The sequence below is a fragment of the Oncorhynchus tshawytscha genome, linkage group LG10 (genome assembly GCF_018296145.1).
Source record: "Oncorhynchus tshawytscha isolate Ot180627B linkage group LG10, Otsh_v2.0, whole genome shotgun sequence".
In the NCBI taxonomy this organism is placed as follows: domain Eukaryota; kingdom Metazoa; phylum Chordata; class Actinopteri; order Salmoniformes; family Salmonidae; genus Oncorhynchus; species Oncorhynchus tshawytscha.
In genome coordinates, this window is record NC_056438.1 from 70,058,455 (window position 1) to 70,080,277 (window position 21,823).

The following is a 21,823-nucleotide window of genomic DNA, read 5'->3' on the forward strand; positions in this document are numbered from 1 at the left end:
CTTGGGGATCCCACTCCAGATGATCCTGGCTTTTCCTCTATTTGTGGTTTACACACCAAGCTTAATTAATGCATTATCCTTATCCTCCATGTCACTCTGGGGTTGAGATGTTAAACGAAGAGCTTGCTACTTAATAAATAAGGTTTCGGGGCGTGTAAAGTACAATACAATAGCCAGAAGAAGTACCAGACCAGGTGTGTGTCCCCAGATATTTTCCAGCTGCTCCAGAATGTTGTGGTTGATCTCAACATGATATGTTTGTGGAATAACATTTAGGTTAATGGTTGGTAGACTTTGGATTTGTCTAAGGAGGCTGACATTGACACAGTATGTATTGTCTGGATCATAGCCACTTCCTGTGTTTCCATTTGGTGGATAGTGCTGTGTGACATAAACCTAGTCTACTATGAACTGATTGGACCCTTCCTTCCTAACTCTGAGTATGACCCTGTCCCTGTTGTTCTCAGGTCCCCTTGAGTTGTAGAATCTTTGAGTTACATAATCAGGAAGTGCCATAGCTCCATTGTTGTTGTTATTGTCAACAATATTCCCTAGTGAGCAGTAATTTCCACATTGATGGGGCAGAATAGGTAATGGATGGGGATTATCAGCGTTTCCACATAAATGAAAGCCATAGTCTCTCCTGGTTGGGTTGAAATTGAGTCTCATGTTGCCGTTGTTGTCAATGTAAATGTTGTTGGCTAGCCAGTGGAGCAGCATGAGGCCGTGTCGAGGAAAGGTTTGACCAAACTGTATGCCCTTGAGATCATCTATTGATATAAGGGTTCCTCTGACAGCGCATACTGAGGTCAGAGACAGACACAAGATGAAACAACCCAGGATGCCCCTTCCAATCATGGCCAGCCTGTGACAAAATAAATATTGTGTCAACATTTGCACATTTATTAAATAAATTAACAAAATAAATAAATACATCTAACTTATTTCTAGTGCTCGGCAATACATTAAAAGTTTTAGGACCCCCCCACCCCCAAAACATCAGAAAATATCTGACAAACTTTCATTTTGATGTTAACTGTCACTATATCGGACTTTTGTCCCAATAATGTAAAATTAGTTAATAAGTCCTCACATTACACTGTATGTATAGTTTGTATCAGTAGCTTATTTCTTGTGGTTGGCAATAGGTTTAACGTTTTAAGACTCCCCAAAAAGTATTGGTCTGAAAATGTTAGCACTAAAAATGTCAAAAGATATCAGACAAACTTTTATTTTGGAGTGAACTGTAACTATATCAGAACAATATGTCCCAATATGTACGATGAGGTTTAACAAAATAACATTTGGAACTTGTAAACACGATCAATACTGTAATATGATGTAATAAGTCCTCACATCAAAATAAAACAAATTAGTTCCAATAAAACATCACTCACCTTCTTGTGCAGCCTACCACCAGAATCTAGTCTTGACTGTGTTTGTTTCTCTCTTTTCTGTCAACAGATCCCAGGATTGAAACGGACTAACAGGTGCTTCTTGTAGCCTACATACACATAACCAGTACACAGGGCAGATACAAAACAAGGGTAAGAAAAACTGAGTTTTACAAAGGCTGATCTATGACGTCATGAAAGCCATGCTTCTCGTAGTAGGGATGGGCAGCAATATGGTGTTGAATGCTGAGCTATAGTCAATGAACAGCATTCTGACATATTTATTCCTCTTGTCTAGATGGGATAGGGCAGAGTACAGTGTGATGGCAATTGCATCGTCTGTGGATCTATTGGGGCGGTAAGCAAATTGAAGTGGGTCAAGAGTGACAGGTAAATTTGAGGTGATATGATCCTTGACTGGTCTCTGAAAGCACTTCATGCTGACAAAATTGAGTGCTACGGGGTGATAGTCATTTAGTTCAGTTACCTTGGCTTCCTTCGGAACAGGACCAATGGTGGCCCTCTTGAAGCATGTGGGTACAGCAGACTGGGATATTGAGAGATTGAATATGTCTGTAAATACACCAAACACAACCAACACTGCACAAGCTCTGAGGACGCGGCTAGGGATGCTGTCTGGGCCGGCAGCCTTCCCAGGGTTAACACGCTTAAATATTTGACTTATATCGGCCACAGAGAAGGAGAGCCCACAGTCCTTGGTAGCAGGCTGCATTGGTGGAACTGTGTTACCCTCAAAGTGGGCAACAAAGGTGTTTTGTTTGTCCGGAAGCAAGACGTCGGTGTTTGCGACGTGGCTGGTTTTCCTTTTGTAGTCCGTGATTGTCTATAGACCCTGCCGCATACGTTTCGTATCTGAACCGTTGAATTGCGACTCCACTTATTCTCTATACTGACAGTTTGATTGATGTGTGGGGGAGGGCCTTGCATGCATCTTGGAAGTTGGAGTATCAGTGGTCGAGTGTTTTGACAGCGCGAGTACTACAGTCGATATGTTGATAGAACTTTGGAAGCCTTTTTCTCAAATTTGCTTTGTTAAAATCCCCAGCTACAATAAATGCAGCCTTAAAGTCCAGTGGAGTCCTTTGAGGGCTGTCGTGGTATTAGCATGAGGGGCCTTGTGTAAGGGTTCTCGTCCTCCGCTTCTGAGGAGGAGTAGCGAGAAGGATCGGAGGACCAATGCGCAGCGTGGTAAGTGTCCATAATGTTTTTTAATAAAGACAATAGAACACTAGAACAAAACAACAAACGATGACGTGAATATACAAAACCGAAAACAGTACCGTGTGGACCAAACACTCACAAGGAAAACAAACACCCACAACCCAAAAGTGAAACCCAGGCTACCTAAGTATGATTCTCAATCAGGGACAACAATAGACAGCTGCCTCTGGTTGAGAACCATACTAGGCCGAACTCAAAAACCAACATAGAAAAACAAACATAGACTGCCCACCCAACTCACGCCCTGACCATACTAAAACAAAGATATAATAACAGAACTAAGGTCAGAACGTGACACCTTGACTATAACCAAAGAAAATTATCTGGGAGATAATACTGTTGGCATTTGATTGTGAAGTATTCTAGATCGAGTGAACAAAAGGACTTGAGTTCCTGTATGTTATAACAATTACACCATACATCCCCGCTCTTCTTCTTTCCAGAGAGATATTTATTCCTGTCAGTGTGATGAACTGAGAATCCAGATGGCTGGACTGACTCCGATAGTATATCCCGAGAGAGCCATGTTTCCGTGAAACAGAGTATATTACAATCCCTGATGTCTCTCTGGAAAGAAACCCTTACCCTGATCTCATCAACTTTGTTATCTAGAGACTGGACATTAGTGAGTAATATACTTGGAAGCGGTGAGTGGTGTGTGCGCCTCCTAAGTCTGACTAGATGACCGCTCCAAATTCCTCTTCTCCGCAGGTGTTGTTTTGGGGTCGGCCTCTGGAATCATTTCAATTGCCGTGGATTGTGCAAACAATGGATCAGCTTTGGGAAGTCGTATTCCAGGTCATAATGCTGGTGAGTTCTTCAAAGGCTGTATGTAATAACACATAACATTTTCTGGGCCAATAATGCAAGAAATAATACATTAAAAAAATGAAATACTGCAAAGTTTTCTAAGAACTAGAAGCGAGGCATCCGTCTCTGTCGGCTCCGTCTTGTCTACATATGTTGAAGACATCAAAACTAGGAAATAACACATGGAATCATGCAATAACCAAAAAAGTGTTAAACAAATCAAAAATATTTATATTTGAGATTCTTCAAATAGCCACCCTTTGCCTTGATGACAGCATTGCACACTCTTGGCATTCTCTCAACCAGCTTTGTCTGGAATGCTTTTCCAACATTTGTTGTAGTTTCCACATATGCTGAGCACTTGTTGGCTGTTTTTCCTTCACTCTACGGTCAGACCCATCAAAAACCATCTCAATTTTTTAAATATTTTTTTTAACCTTTATTTAACTAGGCAAGTCAGTTAAGAACAAATTCTTATTTTCAATGACGGCCTAGGAACAGTGGGTTAACTGCCTGTTCAGGGGCAGAACGACAGATTTGTACCTTGTCAGCTCAGGTCGAGGATGGGGGATTGTGGAGGCCAGGTCATCTGATGCAGCACTCCATCACTCTCCTTCTTGGTCAAATAGCCCTTACACAGCCTGGAGTTGAGTTGGGTCATAGTCCTGCTGAAAAATAAATGATAGTCCCACTAAGTCCATACCAGATGGGTTGGGGTATAGCTGCAGAATGCTGTGGTAGCCATGCTGGTTAAGTGTACCTTGAATTCTAAATGAATCACAGACTGTCACCAGCAAAGCACCCTCACACCATAACACCTCCTCCTCCATGCTTTACAGTGGGAAATATACATGCGGAGATCATCCGTGCACACACACCGCGTCTCACAATGACACAGCGGTTGGAACCAAAAATCTCTGATTTGGACTCCAGACAAAATGATCCATTTCCACCGGTCTAATGTCCATTGATAATTTCTCTTGTCCCAAGCAAGTCTCTTCTTCTTATTGGTGTCCTTTAGTAGTGGTTTCTTTGCAGCAATTCAACCATGAAGGCCTGATTCACACAGTCTCCTCTGAACAGTTGACATGTGTCTGATACTTGAACTCTGTGAAAAATTCATTTTGGCTGCAATTTCTGAGGCTGGTAACTCTAATGAACTTATCCTCTGCAGCAGAGGTAACTCTGGGTCTTCCATTCCTGTGGCAGTCCTCATGAGAGCCAGTTTCATCATAGCGCTTTATGGTATTTCCGACTGCAATTGAATAAACTTTTTTCAGTTTGACTAACCTTCATGTCTTAAAGTAATGATGGACTGTCATTTCTCTTTGCTTATTTGAGCTGTTCTTGTCATAATATGGACTTGGTATTTTACCAAATAGGGCTATCTTCTGTATACCCCCCTACCTTGTCACAACACAACTGATTGGCTCAAATGAATTAAGAAGGAAAGAAATTCCACAAATTAACTTTTAAGAAGACACACTTGTTAATTGAAATGCATTCCAGGTGACTACCTCATGAAGCTGGTTGAGAGAATGCCAAGAGTGTGCAAAGCTGTCATCAAGGCAAAGGGTGGCTATTTAAAGAATCTGAAATATAAAGTATATTTTGATTTTTTTAACACTTTTTGGTTACTACATGATGGTTATTTATTTCATATTTTTGACGTCTTCACTATTATTCTACAATGTAGAAAATAGTACTAATAAACAAAAACCCTTGAATTAGTAGGTGTTCTAAAACTTTTGACTAGTAGTATAGGTCAAATAGGGGAGAGGCGCTCTGCCATGAGGTGTTGCTTTATCTGTTTTTTTAAACCAGATTTGCTGTTCAGTTGAGCAATGTTTGACGGAAGGGAGTTCCACGCAATCTTGGCTCTATATAACTCTGTACATTTTCTTGAATTTGTTCTGGATTTGGGGACTGTGAAAAGACCCCTGGCAAAATGTCTTGTGGGGTAAGTGTGTGTGTCAGTGCTGTGTCTAAATTGACTATGCAAACAGTTTGGAATTTTCAATGCATTGATAATTATTTTAAAAGAAAGAATGATAGGGCCCTCCCGAGTGGCGCAGCGGTCTAAGGCAAGCTGCGTTACTACAGAAGCTGGCTCAGTACCCGGGTGTGTCGCAGCCGGATGCGACCGGGAGACCGATGAAGCGACGCACAATTGGCCCATGGTTGTCCTTGTCCCATTGCGCTGTAGCGACTCCTGTGGCGGGCTGGGCGACTGCACACTGACACGGCCGCCAGTTGTAAGGAAGTAGAGCTTGCAGGACTTTCTTGTGAGTGTGGTGTCAAAAAGCAGAGCATGTGTCAAAAAAGCGAAAAAACACCTACCCCATCTTCACATCCATTGAATCAATACGTTTTGACCATGACAGTTTACAAGCTAAGTCAACACCAAGTAATTTAGTTTACTCAACTTGCTCAACACCTATATTATTTATTATCAGAATCAGCTGAGGTCTAGAATATAAGAAATGATTTGTACCAAGTACAACGTTCTTAGTTTTAGAGATGTTCAGGACCAGTTTATTACTAGCCACATGTAATATTCATAAGTGTAAACATACTGAATTGTAATTAGATGGATTTTACCACTGTATCATACTGCGCTGTGATTGGTTAAGACCACCCAGGTGGTGAGGTCATGGTCAGTTGATCATGCTATGAGACACGTGAACATGCCAGTTATAGCTAGCAAATAGAGAGTTACGTTAATAAATATATTGTTGTACTGCATTTTATTCTTTTGTACGAAGCGTGCAAAACAAGACGACACCAATTTGAAAACTGTCTGCAACTCTCTGCCCCAATCTTAGACTCTAGGGGTGATAATTGCCTCTGTTAATGTTTGTTTAACATGTTTAACATGTCTGTAACCAGCTTGTTCACTTTAATGATAGATTTGAATTGTTAATCTGTGTGATGGGGAAAAAGGTCTGTTCTCAGTAAGCTATAAAAGGTCTGTTCTCAGTAAGCTATAAAAGGTCTGTTCTCAGTAAGCTTTAAAAGGTCTGTTCTCAGTAAGCTATAAAAGGTCTGTTCTCAGTAAGCTATAAAAGGTCTGTTCTCAGTAAGCTATAAAAGGTCTGTTCTCAGTAAGCTATAAAAGGTCTGTTCTCAGTAAGCTATAAAAGGTCTGTTCTCAGTAAGCTATAAAAGGTCTGTTCTCAGTAAGCTATAAAAGGTCTGTTCTCAGTAAGCTATAAAAGGTCTGTTCTCAGTAAGCTATAAAAGGTCTGTTCTCAGTAAGCTATAAAAGGTCTGTTCTCAGTAAGCTATAAAAGGTCTGTTCTCAGTAAGCTATTGAGGAAGTTCAAGGGAAAATATTATAAAAACCTGCTAAAAACATACAACAAAAAAGTCTCAGGATTCACTGTTGATGCCTTCAATATGCTCCTGGAAACAGAGTGAAAAGCTTACCGGGATGATTCTGGAGCTGGTCAATGCAGATTCTTGCCATATCTCAGAAGTCAGTCAGAGAAGTCAGTACTATTAACCTAGGATCTTTGTATCATTGTATTAGGACGGCTAATTAAAAAGAAGAGGGTAATAAAGTATTGTGCAGACACATCAACACATATAATACAAATATGTTTTATTGTCACATGCACCAGAAAGGTGCAGTGAAAAGTGTTGTATTACAGGGTCAGCAATAGTATTACAGCACCCCTGGAGCACAATAGGGGTTAAGTGCCATGCTCAAGGGCACATCAACAGATTTTTCACCTTTTCGGCTCGGGTATTCGAAACAGTGACTTTTCGGTTACTGGCTCTACGTGCTGCCCTTACACACACACACACACACACACACACACACACACACACACACACACACACACACACACACACACACACACACACACACACACACACACACACACACACACAACACACACACACACACACACACAAATTTAGGTCACACACTGACATTCATATTCATATTTAACTGAGATGCAGCATGTCATTTACATAACTTAATTAATAATGAGATTATTGTTGTTGTTGACAGAACATATTCTGTTCTCAGTGGAACAACACATACTCCAGGTGTGAAGGGAGAAAAGATAGGGAGAAGGAAGGTGTAGTGGGCTGGGGGGGCCTTGTCTATCTAGGCCAGAGGAAAATTCTCATTCACTTTATCTAATCTAACCAATGCCTTATATCAGGGTCATATTATATTATTGTAACCTAGATTCATTAATAACAGTTATTGAGTAATTTATGTCACTTATCTACAGATGTAGGATCTTAATTTGCGCCAATTTGCGAAAGCAGGAAAATAATCCTGCAACAACAGGAAATGGGATTTATTACGTGAATTATAATTGTTAAAAATGTGGGGTTCAATACATTTTTCGTAAATGAAAACTTCAGAAGCCTTTTTAATCCTCAACTACAATACAAGTTTTAAATGTCTTGCATAGCAGGAAAGTTCTCCTGCAACAGGGTGATCAAATGAAGATTCTATATTTGTAGCAACTGCTACTGATTGCTGGTCATAAGAATGTCTGAACATGGTGAGAAAGACTAAAGTTACACTTGACAGAAATATGAGTGACCAAGTAACGGCAAATATGAGCCTTTTAATGACTGCATTTGTATTGCTTTATCATGTGTGTACAGGAGTGTATGCAGTGTGTGAACATTAACAAAGCACCTTAAAGTCGGCAGGTAGCCTAGTGGTTGGAGTGTTGGGCCAGTAACCGCAAGGTTGCTAGATCGAATCCCTGAGCTGACAAGGTAAAAATCTGTCGTTCTGTCCATGAACAAGGCAGTTAACCCACTGTTCCCAGGCTGTCATTGTAAATAAGAATTAGTTCCTAACTGACTTGTCAAGTTAAATAAATAAACAGTTTCAATAGAGTGCTGTTGATATAGGGCAAAAACGGACAGAAGACTAGAAGACTAAATCCTAGTGGTACATGCAAAGGTGTGTGATGTTTGGGATGGTACTCTGAAAATATAGTTTACCAAGCTACCAATCACTTCACACTGAAGCTACTCTTAAGAAAAATATATTTTACTTAACTAAAGTTACTTTGAAAACATAGTTCACTGCATTCAAATCTGAAATGTCATTGAATATAAATTGCAGAAACAGATTAGTCTGGAGTCAGATGTTAACAGAATGTGTCATTTAGCATATTAAACACAAATAGTGAGAATTAGGCACAGAGTATTTAATGTGATGATTAGGTAGATCTGATGCCAAAAAAATAAAGTACATTCATGCCTACTTCAGCCATATGTTCTATTAAATATATTTTTTAAAGTAGTGTGTAGTTCCAGTAGACAGCTACACTGCTACATGGAGAAAAAAAATATCAACTACTGAAAACACACCCAAGATTAGAATTTAGTTCAACTACCACAAAGCTACTGCAAAATGTAGTTAAATTACTAGTTGAACTACAGTTCACTACTCCCCAACACCAGGCAGTTTAATTAATAACAACTACTTAGACTTCTTTTTATTTGGAGACATTATATACAATATTACAGGATTGATAGTTTCCATGTTCATTTGGAAATTAGAGTTAACTCCAAGTTTGTCAAATATGTTCAGACATTTGCAGACCTCAAAAGTGGTCTACTAGCTAGTCAACAACATGAACATTGACAACAATGAAACAATTTCAATCCAACCAGGATAAACTTTAGCTTTAATTTCTATGGAAATGCTGACAGACACCCTCCGTTACCTATTTTGTCCTCTGAGAGCGGAAGTCACTACTCACTAGGGAATCTCAATACCAATACACCTAATGCCAGAGCACTTCCTATTAGGCCTAATGTTAGAGCACTTCCTAGTAGGCCTAATGTTAGAGCACTTCCTATTAGGCCTAATGTTAGAGCACTTCCTAGTAGGCCTAATGTTAGAGCACTTCCAAGTAGGCCTAATGTTAGAGCACTTCCTAGTAGGCCTAATGTTAGAGCACTTCCTAGTAGGCCTAATGTTAGAGCACTTCCTATTAGGCCTAATGTTAGAGCACTTCCTAGTAGGCCTAATGTTAGAGCACTTCCAAGTAGGCCTAATGTTAGAGCACTTCCTAGTAGGCCTAATGTTAGAGCACTTCCTATTAGGCCTAATGTTAGAGCACTTCCTAGTAGGCCTAATGTTAGAGCACTTCCAAGTAGGCCTAATGTTAGAGCACTTCCTAGTAGGCCTAATGTTAGAGCACATCCTAGTAGGCCTAATGTTAGAGCACTTCCTAGTAGTCCTAATGTTAGAGCACTTCCTAGTAGGCCTAATGTTAGAGCACTTCCTAGTAGGCCTAATGTTAGAGCACAGTTATGTTTCTCAACTATGAGGAGAGAGATGAGAGAAACAGGGACAGGATCATAGTCCAAGTTATTCCAGAAAGGTTAGATCAGTCCATAGTAGTGGATAATATCTTTGTTACGGATACAGGTATCCTGTGTGTGTGTGTATCCTGTGTTCTTTTCTCTCCTTCTCCCCTCACAGGTGAAAATCATCACTCCCCAATCAGTCACCCATCAATCATCAATCAGAAGACACACCTCCTCCTGTTTCCTACCCAATCACAGTTCCTTTCCCTTGGTTTAAAAACCCTGTCAGTTGTTTGCTCTGGAGCTCAATCTCTCTGTAAATGCCATATGTCTGTAGATCTCTGTTTCACCCTCTCCTACTATGTCTCTCTATCGCTCTTTATGCATTGAGCTCTCTTTTGTTTGAGCACCTCCATATCACTTTGTCCTCACCTGTGAGTTGTTTTTGGTTATGGTGTTTGTTTGCTGGTGGGAAAAGGGGAAACCAAGACAAGTCCCCCATGGGCATACACTACCCGTAGGTAAACTTAGTTAAAAACACTAGTTAGAACTGGGCAGACCACCCACTATTTTTGGTTAGTTAGTTCGCTGTTGTTAAAATAGGCTAGTCTAGCTTAGGGGTGTTTTGGATGCTTATTGTTTCTTTCCTTGGGTCCCTTTTCCTGCCCCCCCCCCCATTACCGTGTGTTGGACGTAGATTTCAGTTGTTGTGGTTATTTCGTTCTCACTTTTACTTTGTCACGATAAATTGCATGAGTTATTTTACGGGTCTCGTTACCATCTCCCCTAGACTGTCGGGCCAAAAGGGATTCGTAACAGTCTTCATCACACAGCAACCTCATACATTCAGAACATAGGTACAGCATACGACCAACAGAACACCTACTGCATCACCCCGGCACTTTTGGACCAGCGTGTGATGATGGTTCTTTATGAGAACAATGACAGTGAAAGCAAGCTAGTCAGTGACTCGGCTGGCAGAGAATCTGGGATCTGGGACACCTCACTACCCCTCAACACTGGTCTCCAGGTCAGGCTCCACAAGATGGTACCATACTTCTTTACAAGGTTCTTTAGACGTCCTACTGTTGTCAACAAAATACGCAGGAGTCTTGAGTTACATGATGCCAATGGAGAGATTCCTGTTGATCTACAGTAAGCACCTATAGGTCTATCTCCAGCTATTTGTCAAGGACTGAAAGGCCTGCGGTCTCCTGTGTGTGGAAAAAGTCATTCACTGACCGGAAGATAAAGTTGGATAACATGATGTCTATGTGTATTACTCCAGTATGGTCATGTCTCCTGGGGTCCAGGCCAGATTCATACTGCAGAGAAGATCCAGTGAAGTAGCCTGTACTCTGCCCTGGGAGAGAGTTGAGCTTAGCGCGACCAGACCATGTCACAGAGGGATTTAGAGATGAGCTGTTATTACTGTTTTTACTGTTTTTTTTTTTACTGTTATTTAGGTTACTTATCCACTCCAAATAGGTTTGTATCACTTTCCAGTAACTCATAAGACTCAGAATATTGACAGAATATTGATGGTGCAAAGTGTATTTTGAATGAGTTATGATAGGATTTAGCTTTGGCCGGGCCATCCAATCCCAGCCCACTACACCGTCCTTCTCCCTCTCTTTTCTCCCTTCACACCTGGAGTATGTTGTTCTACTGAGAGCAGAAGTCCTTCCTCCCTCTCTTTTCTCCCTTCACACCTGGAGTATGTGTTCTACTGAGAACAGAAGTCGTTCCCTCCAATATGATCGGACTCTTAATTACGTTATTTAGCTGACATGTCCCATGTCCATGCTACATGATTCAGACCCCATGATGCTGAAATGTCAGTGTGAGCTTATTTCCCTCCCCCACCTCCCTTTTGAATTACCAATTCATATAGTGCAGTGCAGCATGTGTGCTCGTTCCTCTGTGTGTGTGAGAGAGAGAGAGCGAACGAGAGAGAGAGCGATTACCCTGTACTTTTAATTACCCATCGTAATTCATGGATCTATTAACCATGGGCCTATAGTATTAACCTCTGGTGGGTTTGGTGTGGTAATCCAGAGTTTGTGTTGATTCAACCAGTGTTTGCCTAGTGGGTAGTTTGTGTTGGGATGGTCACAGGCAGATCTGTAACAATCGCAGATAGAGAGACAGAGCTGAAAAAGGAATCAGCCATGACTAACCAGTGACCAGCCAGTCCTGGAGCTTTACGTGTTGACCGGACATGTTGTGTGCGCGAGGGTTGCAAAATAAATATACACATACATATTATTCAGTCATTGCACTCACACTGCTCGTGGGCGTCAGCGAGCATCTGCGTGGCCAGGCACTAAAATAGAAATCGGTTCTATTTGTGACGTTCAACACCCTGCAAGTCCGGCCTCTCCCATCTCCTCATAGGTTTTTAGAAGCATATACTCACATGGGTGATTGAAAGATTCATTTAGCGCCACACTCCGGTAGGTTGTAGTAATGCTGTAAAGTTGGTTGCCAACCGCCATATTAAGTCAAAAATAAGAAGAAGCCTGAGGAAGGAGGAGAGATGACGAGAAACGAATTCGGTTTACCATTTTATCTGTGGATTAATTGTGGGTGTAGAGGACCTTGTGCATTTCAGGTAAAATAAGAACCCAATGTTTATATCCCAGGACAAATTAGCTTTCGACAGCAAGCTAGCTAGCTAAATTGTCATAAATGTTGAATGATTTTTGACCTCTCCCCAAATTAATATAATTGGTTCAGAGTCTGTTTTGATATTTCTACCTGCGTGTCCTGATCGCTTCTGGTGTGGGTAAACAAAATCAACGTGCGTACGATGGCACACGGTCGCTCGCGTGTGTCCGGTTTGGTCAGCATGTTAGTATGATGTAGCAACTGATTTAGACAAACCAAAATAATTCACTCAGACCAATCAGGGGCATAAATGGGTCAGGTAAGTTAAGTGCCAGTCAAAGGACAATCAGCAGATACTGTGGCTCCCAGGAACCCATGGTGCACACCTCTGGTCTAGCTACAGCTCTGTGATGTACTGCCCTCTATTGGTCATTATAAAGTACTATATTTATCACACATAGCCAACATGGAGGACAACTCATGGCTGAGTTTCATTTCAGTAGAGTTGTTCTCGTCCTTCTACGCTAAATACCTTGCCCTGAACAGTTGGTAGCTTGTTGCTTAGGAGCAGAAGAACGTTGCCATAACTTTTCCTGAAACATAACGTCTTGTCTCCCAGGGTGAAGGCAGTGGAGGGAATCAACACTGTACGCAATTTCAACAGTGTGATTTTCCTGTTTCTAGGCAACAAGTTAAACATATCTTTGTATTTATGAAAGGTACAGTTTGTTTGTTTATTAGACATGCATCTACTAACATTTTCATTTAGGTTAATTTACACAATGGGTTAGAATACATTTATATACTAAATACACATTTTGTTTAATATAGGTAGAATGAATAAGGTTATAATGACCAGAACATGTGATAAGGGTAGAAAGAAGAAACCCACTTTTTGGAATGAAACTCAGCCCTGAGCCCTCCTTCATGTGAGAGAAACACAGTACATTCTACGACTTAGGAGGGCATGTAACAACGGTTAATGTAATAGAGTTTCTATGTAATAAAATATAATTTGCCGGATAACCTGGTTAAATGTTGAACGGTTAACGTATGAACTTTTCCACTAAATGTAATAAGTTATTACGTTACCCACTGGTTATTACGTATTCAGGCAAATACATATATTTTTTAAGAATAACAATAATAACTTCAACCAGTCTTGTAATAACATACTGTGATGGATGTTTGTGCTTTTCTAATAACCAATTTCTGAGTTCATGCAAGTGACTGACTGAATGTATACCTGGGAAGAATCCTCACTGTCAGTAGAGCAATTTGGCAGTACGCCCAGAACCTTGTTTTGAGAACAAAGGGATATCTCAGATTCAAGGTCTCAGCTTGGAGAGAAGAAGCCTTGTGAGGTATTGGTCTGTCACATGCATGAACTAAACGTTAATGATGAATTAATTATGAATTAGCTAAATCATGCAACTATAACTTGTCTGTGTCAGCAGTATATAAGAGAACTAATGAGATTGCCCCAGCGGAGCTCGCTTCAGACTGGTACTTTATGCATCTAAGTTTGACTGTGATCTCTCCAGCTTGCTGTTAATAAACAATGATTTATTTAAGATTGACTCCAGGTGTCCCATGTGTAGAATTTCCACAATAATATCAAAATCAATATTTTTTACGTATTACTTCCCTCAATTTGATACCACAAATTACACACATACATACACACACACACACACACACACCTCTACACACAGTTAGACATTGTACAACAGGCTGTGTATCATGATGAGTAACCTTGTTTGAGACCTTGTGGTGCCCAGGAGCCCCGGGTTAGAAACCAGTCTGTGCCCGGACGGGTCTCTGCTAGGAGGGGAAGGTCAAATGGGGTGAAGTGTAACACGGCTTGTTTTTCTGTTTGGTGAACCACACTTTCTTGTTGAGTAATCTTGTGTAAGACTTGTGCTAGCTTCCTTAAAGAAGAAGACTACACTTTAGACCGATTTGTGGTTGTGCCTTCCTCGAGCACAACGGCAGACACCAGCAACCCTCCAGTTGCAGGTTCACGTCCACCAGATTTTTTCCATCAGCCCCATGATTCAAACCAGCAACCCCCCCCAGAAGTTAGCCTCCCCTCCAACCTCTAGGCTACATTACACGTGGTCACCTGCAGGCCACAAGATTGTGTTACCCTGCTGAGCTTAAGCGTAGGCATTAGCTTCAGGAGCTAACACAATACTTACACAAGTTTAACCACACCTACATCACTTTTCAGGTGCCATCCCCTGCTGCCTTGGAGGGGGATTTACAATTGGGTTCAAATAGTATTTGAAATTGATAAAATACTTCAACCAGTTGTTTGAGCCTGTCTGGAGTGCCAGATTGATGGGTTCTACACTCATTGGACTATTCCATAGGTTCCATTGCACCAGGCAAGCTCAATCATCAAGTACGGCTAGTTAGAGTATTTGAAATGTACTATTTACACACAGGTCTGGTTCCAACCCCTATGCTGCCATTGTGGCCTTGAGCAAGGCATATAAACCCTAAATTGCTAATGCTACCTGGGCAATGAGTCATTATTAAAACTGTTTATTGAAAAAATGTTTTGTATTTGGATGGTTTACTGTTGAGAAGTTACAACTACAATGTGAGAATGTGTAAAGGACGTCACGCTTAGCGAGTACCACTTCAAACCAAATCAAATTGTATTGGTCACATACACATATTTAGCAGATGTTAATGTGGGTATAGCGAAATGTGTTCCTAGCTCCAACAGTGCAGTAGTATGTAACAATTCACAACAACATATACAATTAAAATAATGGAATTAAGAAATATCTAAGTATCAAAATATATTCTGATTCAGCTGATACCGAGACCCATCTCCTCATTGTTTTCACGAGCAGGGTAACCAAGGGGCCAGGGTTTCAGTCTCGAAGAACACTTTGACTGCATCTACAGCATTGTTTCGGTATTGCAGTTTAACTGAATCACGGCTGAGAAAGACAATTCCCACTGATGGCCCCATAAAGTCAAATGAGAAAATTCCTAATAAGACACTTTAGTCATCACCTTTGCGCACAAAACATCCATTGAATTATTACAATTGTTTGTTGACAGAGAGCTGAAGATATTAAACAGAGTTCCCGGAGCATGTTCACAGCATACGGCTGTCTGTCCAGTGAGCACTGAGCTCTAGTGCAGGGAGAGTAATCCCAGTAAGAAAGATGACAGCAACCATGAAACAGTGTATGTGAACGTAAGTAGGCACCTCAGTGATACTAACCCACATACTCAGTACGTAATCAAAGATTAATCAGACTAACTAGGTTTTCCCTTTTATCTGTGGATTAATTGTTGGAGTAGAGAAACACACAATTATGTATGACTGGGTCAAAAATATCTAAATGAAACTCAGACCTGATGTGAGATAAATATAGTACTTTGTAACGTCCAGTAGAGGGCAGTATATCACACAGATATGGTTGGACCAGAGGTATGCAACATGGGTTCCTGGGACCCACAATGTCTGCTGATTTTTCTCTTCTCCCTTTGACTGGCACTAAATGTAGCTGATCCTTTAATAACAATGATTGGTCTGAGTGAAGTCATCAGGATTCCCTGGTCTAAATCAGTTGCTACATCACACTGTGGTTCATGGTGATGGAGTTCCCCACCGCTCTGGGCTGACCTTACATTATGTGTTTCACTTTCCTAAATGGTGGTTCAGGACTGGCTGGTGGGTAATGGCTGACTCCGCTTGCAAACAATAGTGTGAATAGGTATGGAAACCACTATAGACCGACTACTGATATGAGATTTGTCCAAAATCACCATTGTCCAGCTCCATCATAATCCCAGTCAATCTTTTCACACTCATCTTCCAGGAACATATCATTGAAGGGCTCAAGAGTGGATCCTGGGATGATTAAAACCACCATTTTGTTTGTTTTTCTTAGGTTTTTCTTGTATATTTTCTCTGAATTTATCATAGTTTTTTTGTGATTCCATTTTTATAGAATTTTCACAAAACACAAAAATGAACACCAACAAACAGAAACAACAAAAGCAGGTAGCATGGTGGTTTTAGAGCATTGGGCCAGCAACCCAGTAAGGTTACTGGTTCAAATCCTCAGGCCGCCAAGGTGGAAAAATCTGCCGTTCTGCCCCTGAGCATGGCAATTAACCCCCAACAACTGCTCCCCGGGCACCGATGACGTGGATTCAGAGCAACTGGGTAAAATGAGGAATATGCATTTTAGTTGAATGCATTCAGTTGTACAACTGACTAGGTTTCCACTCTTTCCCTACAAAGGTCTCCCGCCCATGATAAATCAAACAGAAAGAAAGAGAAAAATACTCTTTAATGTACTGAATGATTTGTCATGAGAACAGGTCAAGTCTCCCACCCACACCAACAACCTGTAGTCATCCCCTCAAAATAGCAAAGAAAAAGGAACAGAAGGGATACCAGGTAGCTTTTTGGGAACAGATTCTCTTTTACACTTCACACAGATGGACAATTAAAATACATCTAAATGAAAAACAGGGTATAGAAATGTTGAACAAAAGCAGTTACACAAGCAGTTAAAAATGAGAATTATCAACGTCTTATATCATGTTATCAGGTGAGCTCACCACTGGACCAGTCTCTCCCAGGGTGGAGTGCGTGCCTTTTCACCCCCATATTTCTCCATCATGAATCTGACCTGGACCCCAGGAGACATGGTCATACTAGACTCATACACATAGACGTCATACCCAGGTATATCAGCCTGATGTGAGCCTTTTTCCTCAGAGAACTTTACAGCCCATTGCCAGGTGTTATAATCCAGGGTGCCTTCAGAAGAGTAGAACCCAACCCAGGAGTTATGAAACGTTTTCTTCCAGGCAGTGAAGGATTTCTTTACATACAGACGAGCGCAGGCCTTTCCATCCTTTACGAAGAGCTGCAGACTGGCGTCATGTCCGTTAATATCAACAGGAATCTCTCGGTTGGCATTGTGAAACTCAGAACATCTCCAGATCTCCTCTCCGATAGTGGACCCAAAGCCCAAGTAATTCCAGCAATTGTTTACCTCCTTACGGAGCCTGACCTGGAGACCAGGGTTAAGGGGTACTGAGGTGTTATAGCTCCCAGAGGCTTTGCCCCCGACTGACGATATGTCTAGCTCGCTCTTACTGTCACTGTTATTGTTCCTATGAAGAACCACCATTAAACCCTGGTCTAATAGCCTCTTGGGGATCCCACTCCAGATGATCCTGGCTTTTCCTCTATCTGTGGTTTTCACCTCAAGCTTAATCAATGCATTATCTTCATGCTTCAAAGTACTTTGTGATGTTACACGACATGATTGCGCCCTATATGTAAAGGACAATATAATTGCCAGAAGAAGTGCCAGACCAGGTGTGTGTCCCCAGATGTTTTCCAGTTCTTGCAGACTGTTGTGGTTGATCTCTACATTATATATACGTGGAATGCCATTTCGGTCAATGGTTGCGAGACGTTGGATTTGTGTTAAGAGGTTGAAACTGACACGGTATGTATTGTCTGGATCATAGCCACTTCCTGTGTTTCCATTTGGTGGATAGTGCTGTGTGACATAAACCTAGTCTACTATGAACTGATTGGACCCTTCCTCCCTAACTCTGTGTATGACCCTGTCCCTGTTGTTCTCAGGTCCCCTTGAGTTGTAGAATCTTCGAGTTACATAATCAGGAAGTGCCAAAGCAACGTTGTTGTTATTGTGAACAAGGTTCCCTAGTGAGTAGTAACTTTCATGTTGATGGGGCAGAATAGGTAATGGACGGGGATTATCTGCATTTCTATAGAAATGAAAGCCATAGTCTCTCCTGGCTGGGTTGAAATTGAGTCTCATGTTGCTATTGTTGTCATTGTAAATGTTGTTGGCTAGCCAGTGGAGCAGCATGAGGCCGTGTCGAGGAAAGGTGTGACCAAACTCTATTCCCTTGAGGTCCTTTATTGAACTAAGGGTTCCTCTGACAGCAAATACTGAGGCCAGAGACAGACACGAGATGAAACAACCCAGGATGCCCCTTCCAACCCTGGTCGACCTAAGACAAAACAACGGTTGTGTCAACGTTTGGAATGATACCTGTAACTTATTTCTAGTGGTTGGTAATACATTACAGTTCCAATGCAGATATTTTCTATCAATATCAAATCATTTCTGGGTAACAATGAAGTTCCTTACTATAGTAGATTTCCATTAAAGTGGACAAAAGTAGCTTTTAGCAAATAACAATCTCAAGCAAGAATTTTGCAGGCGCATATGCGGGGGTAACGGGGGTATACTTACTTCATCACCGTGCACTAAGTATATTATGCTCTCGCTATCTTCCTCTCTTTGTGGAGTTTGCTGAGGAGAGGTAGCTACAGGGCTCGAAATTAAGGGCGCCCGTCGGATTGTGTCTTTGTCTGCTGGACAATGAAAGAAAGTTTAACATGAGAAATCCAATTGAACATGAGAGAAATGCTGGTTTCAATGGCATAAGGAAGTGTTTATAAAATAGTTCCCTCAACATTTCTATGGTCTGATTTTGGTTAGGCTACTTTGAAACAAAGTAAGACATGCCTCATAAAATGACATAAACCTCCATGTTTTAAATAATTATGTTCATGGTAAAAAAGTTTCAAACGGCCTCCGCTCGGATTGCAAGGTGGGTGATGTGTGCACCAGGCACGGTTCTTTCTTTCTGTTATGAACATTTGATTTGACAAACATCCCTCAAGGATGTAAACAGAATTAAGCCTTTAAACGTTCATGTTAATTATCCTACATTATATCACCTAGACAACACTTTGAGATGTAGGCTAATTATTTATGTACAGGTAGCTGCCAAAATAAAGGAAGCACCAACATAAAGTTTCTTAATAGGGCACTGGGCCACCACGAACAGCCAGAATAGCTTCAATGCACCGTGGCACCATTCTTCCACAAGAAATTCCATAATTTAGTGTTTTGTTGATGGTGGTGGAAAACGCCGTCTCAGGCACCACTCCAGAATTTCCCGTAAGTGTTTCATTGGATTGAGATCTGGTGACACACACTTTAAACCCCCTTTGAGGCCCCTCTTTCAAAGTCACTGACATCTCTTCTTATAGCCATGTAACCACAATAACGGGCAACTGGGCAATTTTATACATGACCCTAAACATGATGGGATGGTACTTGCGTAATTAACTCAAGAACCACACCTGTGTGGAGGCTCCTGCTTTCAAATATACTTTGTGTCCTTCATTTACTCAAGTGTTTCCTTTATTTTATCAAACCGCAGCATCATATGATGCAAAATGGATCATAGGGAATGATTTCTGTATTTTGAAAGTTACACATCTTGAAAACTTGAGTGCTGACAAGAACAATATTTGGGGACTGTACAATTCATAATAGACTGGTACTATGTGGTCAGCTAGCTAGCTATACCTATTGCCAGACAGTTAATACATCATTTGGCTAATAAAAGCAGAATGTATCATGTTAAAAAGCTAACCCAATCATTGTTAAGACCAGCCATTATAAGGCAGTGTGGTAGGAAAGCATGTTGCACATTTACATCACACAGAGATTGGAACTATCGGTTCAACTCATCTTTGCTGCCTGTAGTCAAAACAAAAGAAATGTTGTTGCCTTCATTCTGATTTCATTTGGTTGTCATGGAGTTTGAAGACGTGGCTGCGATCAACAAAGACACAAAGCAGATTGAACCATGTTGCCATCTGTCATATCCACCAGGAGAAGCTGGCTCTCATAGACGGGAAAACAATATGCCTGAAATGTATTTCTGGCAGTGACAGGCATGAACAGGTATTTGGTGCATTTAAGTTGAAGATTGCTGATGTTAATTTGTACATTTATGATTAACGGGTTTTGTTACCTGTTTTAACAAACCTTTTTCAGTTTTGTATATTTGTTCAGTTTTGTATATTGTTTTTTTGTGGTGTGGTTTTTATAAAAAATATAAAAAACAGGAAAAACTTAATTTGACTGCACTGTGTCACGCCCTGGTCTTAGTATTTTGTCAACCAGACTCTTCCAGATCTGCCAGTCAACCAGACTCTTCCAGATCTGCCAGTCAACCAGACTCTTCCAGATCCGCCAGTCAACCAGGATCTGCCAAAGCCAACTACCTGCCTGGGCTTCCCCTCAGTGCCGGGCTTCCCCTCAGTCCCGAGCTTCCCCTCAGTCCCGAGCTTCCCCTCAGTCCCGGGCTGCCCCTCAGTCACGAGCTGCCCCTCAGTCCAGTGGGGTTCTGGGTGAGGACTATTAGGCCATGGTCGGCGGCGAGGGTGGATTATCCCAGGACGCGAGGGGGAGGAACTATGACATTTATGGAGTGGGGTCCACGTCCCGAGCCGGAGCCGCCACCATGGACAGACGCCCACCCGGACCCTCCCTATGGTTTTGAGGTGCGTCCGGGAGTCCGCACCTTGGGGGAGGGTTCTGTCACGCCCTGGTCTTAGTATTTTGTGTTTATATAATTATTTGGTCAGGCCAGGGTGTGACATGGGGTTATTTTGTGTTGTGTTGTGGTATTGGGGGTTTTAGTAGGTATTGGGATTGTGGCTGAGTAGGGGTGTCTAGCATAGTCTATGGCTGCCTGAGGTTCTCAATCAGAGTCAGATGATTCTCGTTGTCTCTGATTGGAAACCATATTTAGGTAGCCTGGGTTTCACTGTGTGTTTGTGGGTGATTGTTCCTGTCTTTGTGTTTGCACCTGATAGGGCTGTTTCGGTTTTCATTATTTCATTTCGTTAGTTTTGTAGTTTCTGTATGTATAGGTTTTCCTTCATTAAAATATATCATGAATCATCATCACGCTGCATTTTGGTCCGATCCTTGTTCTACCTCTTCGTCTGAGGAGGAGATAGAAGAGAGCCGTTACACACTGGCCCTTTAAAAAGTGTTCAGGACCAATAAACAGTTAAAGATCTGAAAATGTTGGTCTCATAAATATCAAATTTTCACTTTGGAGTGAAATGTCACGTTAATCTGACCTACCAGGTAAAAGATTATTGGCACCCTTGATAAAGATGAGCAAAAAGACTGCATAAAATAAATATGAATACTAAGCTATATTGTATGCAAAATCTGAAATTATATGAATTTATACTAATACAATTGCTCAGAGAATGAGATTTTCTAAAACAAGTAAAGCAAAACAATCTAAAAAAAAGACAGGAGTATGGTCCCAAGTTTTTTAAGCTATAAGGTTTTTTCTAAAATAACATTTGGAAACTTGTAAACATGATTAATACTGTATTGTAATGTGATGTAATAAGTCCTCACATCAAAAAAGTACTAATAATAATAATCATCTCACCTTCTTGTGCAGCCAAATACCATAATCTAGTCTTGACTGTGTTTGTTTCTCTCTTCTCTATCAACAGAACCTGAGAATGAAACTAACTAACAGGTGCTTCTTGTAGCCTACATACACATAACCAGTACACAGGGCAGATACAAAACAAGGGTAAGAAA

At 41.1% G+C, this 21,823-nt stretch overlaps 1 pseudogene; it reads right to left on the reverse strand.

The window, feature by feature from the left end:
- Positions 1 to 16,793: 16,793 nt before the first annotated feature.
- LOC112237862 lies at positions 16,794 to 18,389 on the reverse strand (annotated as a pseudogene).
- Positions 18,390 to 21,823: the final 3,434 nt, after the last annotated feature.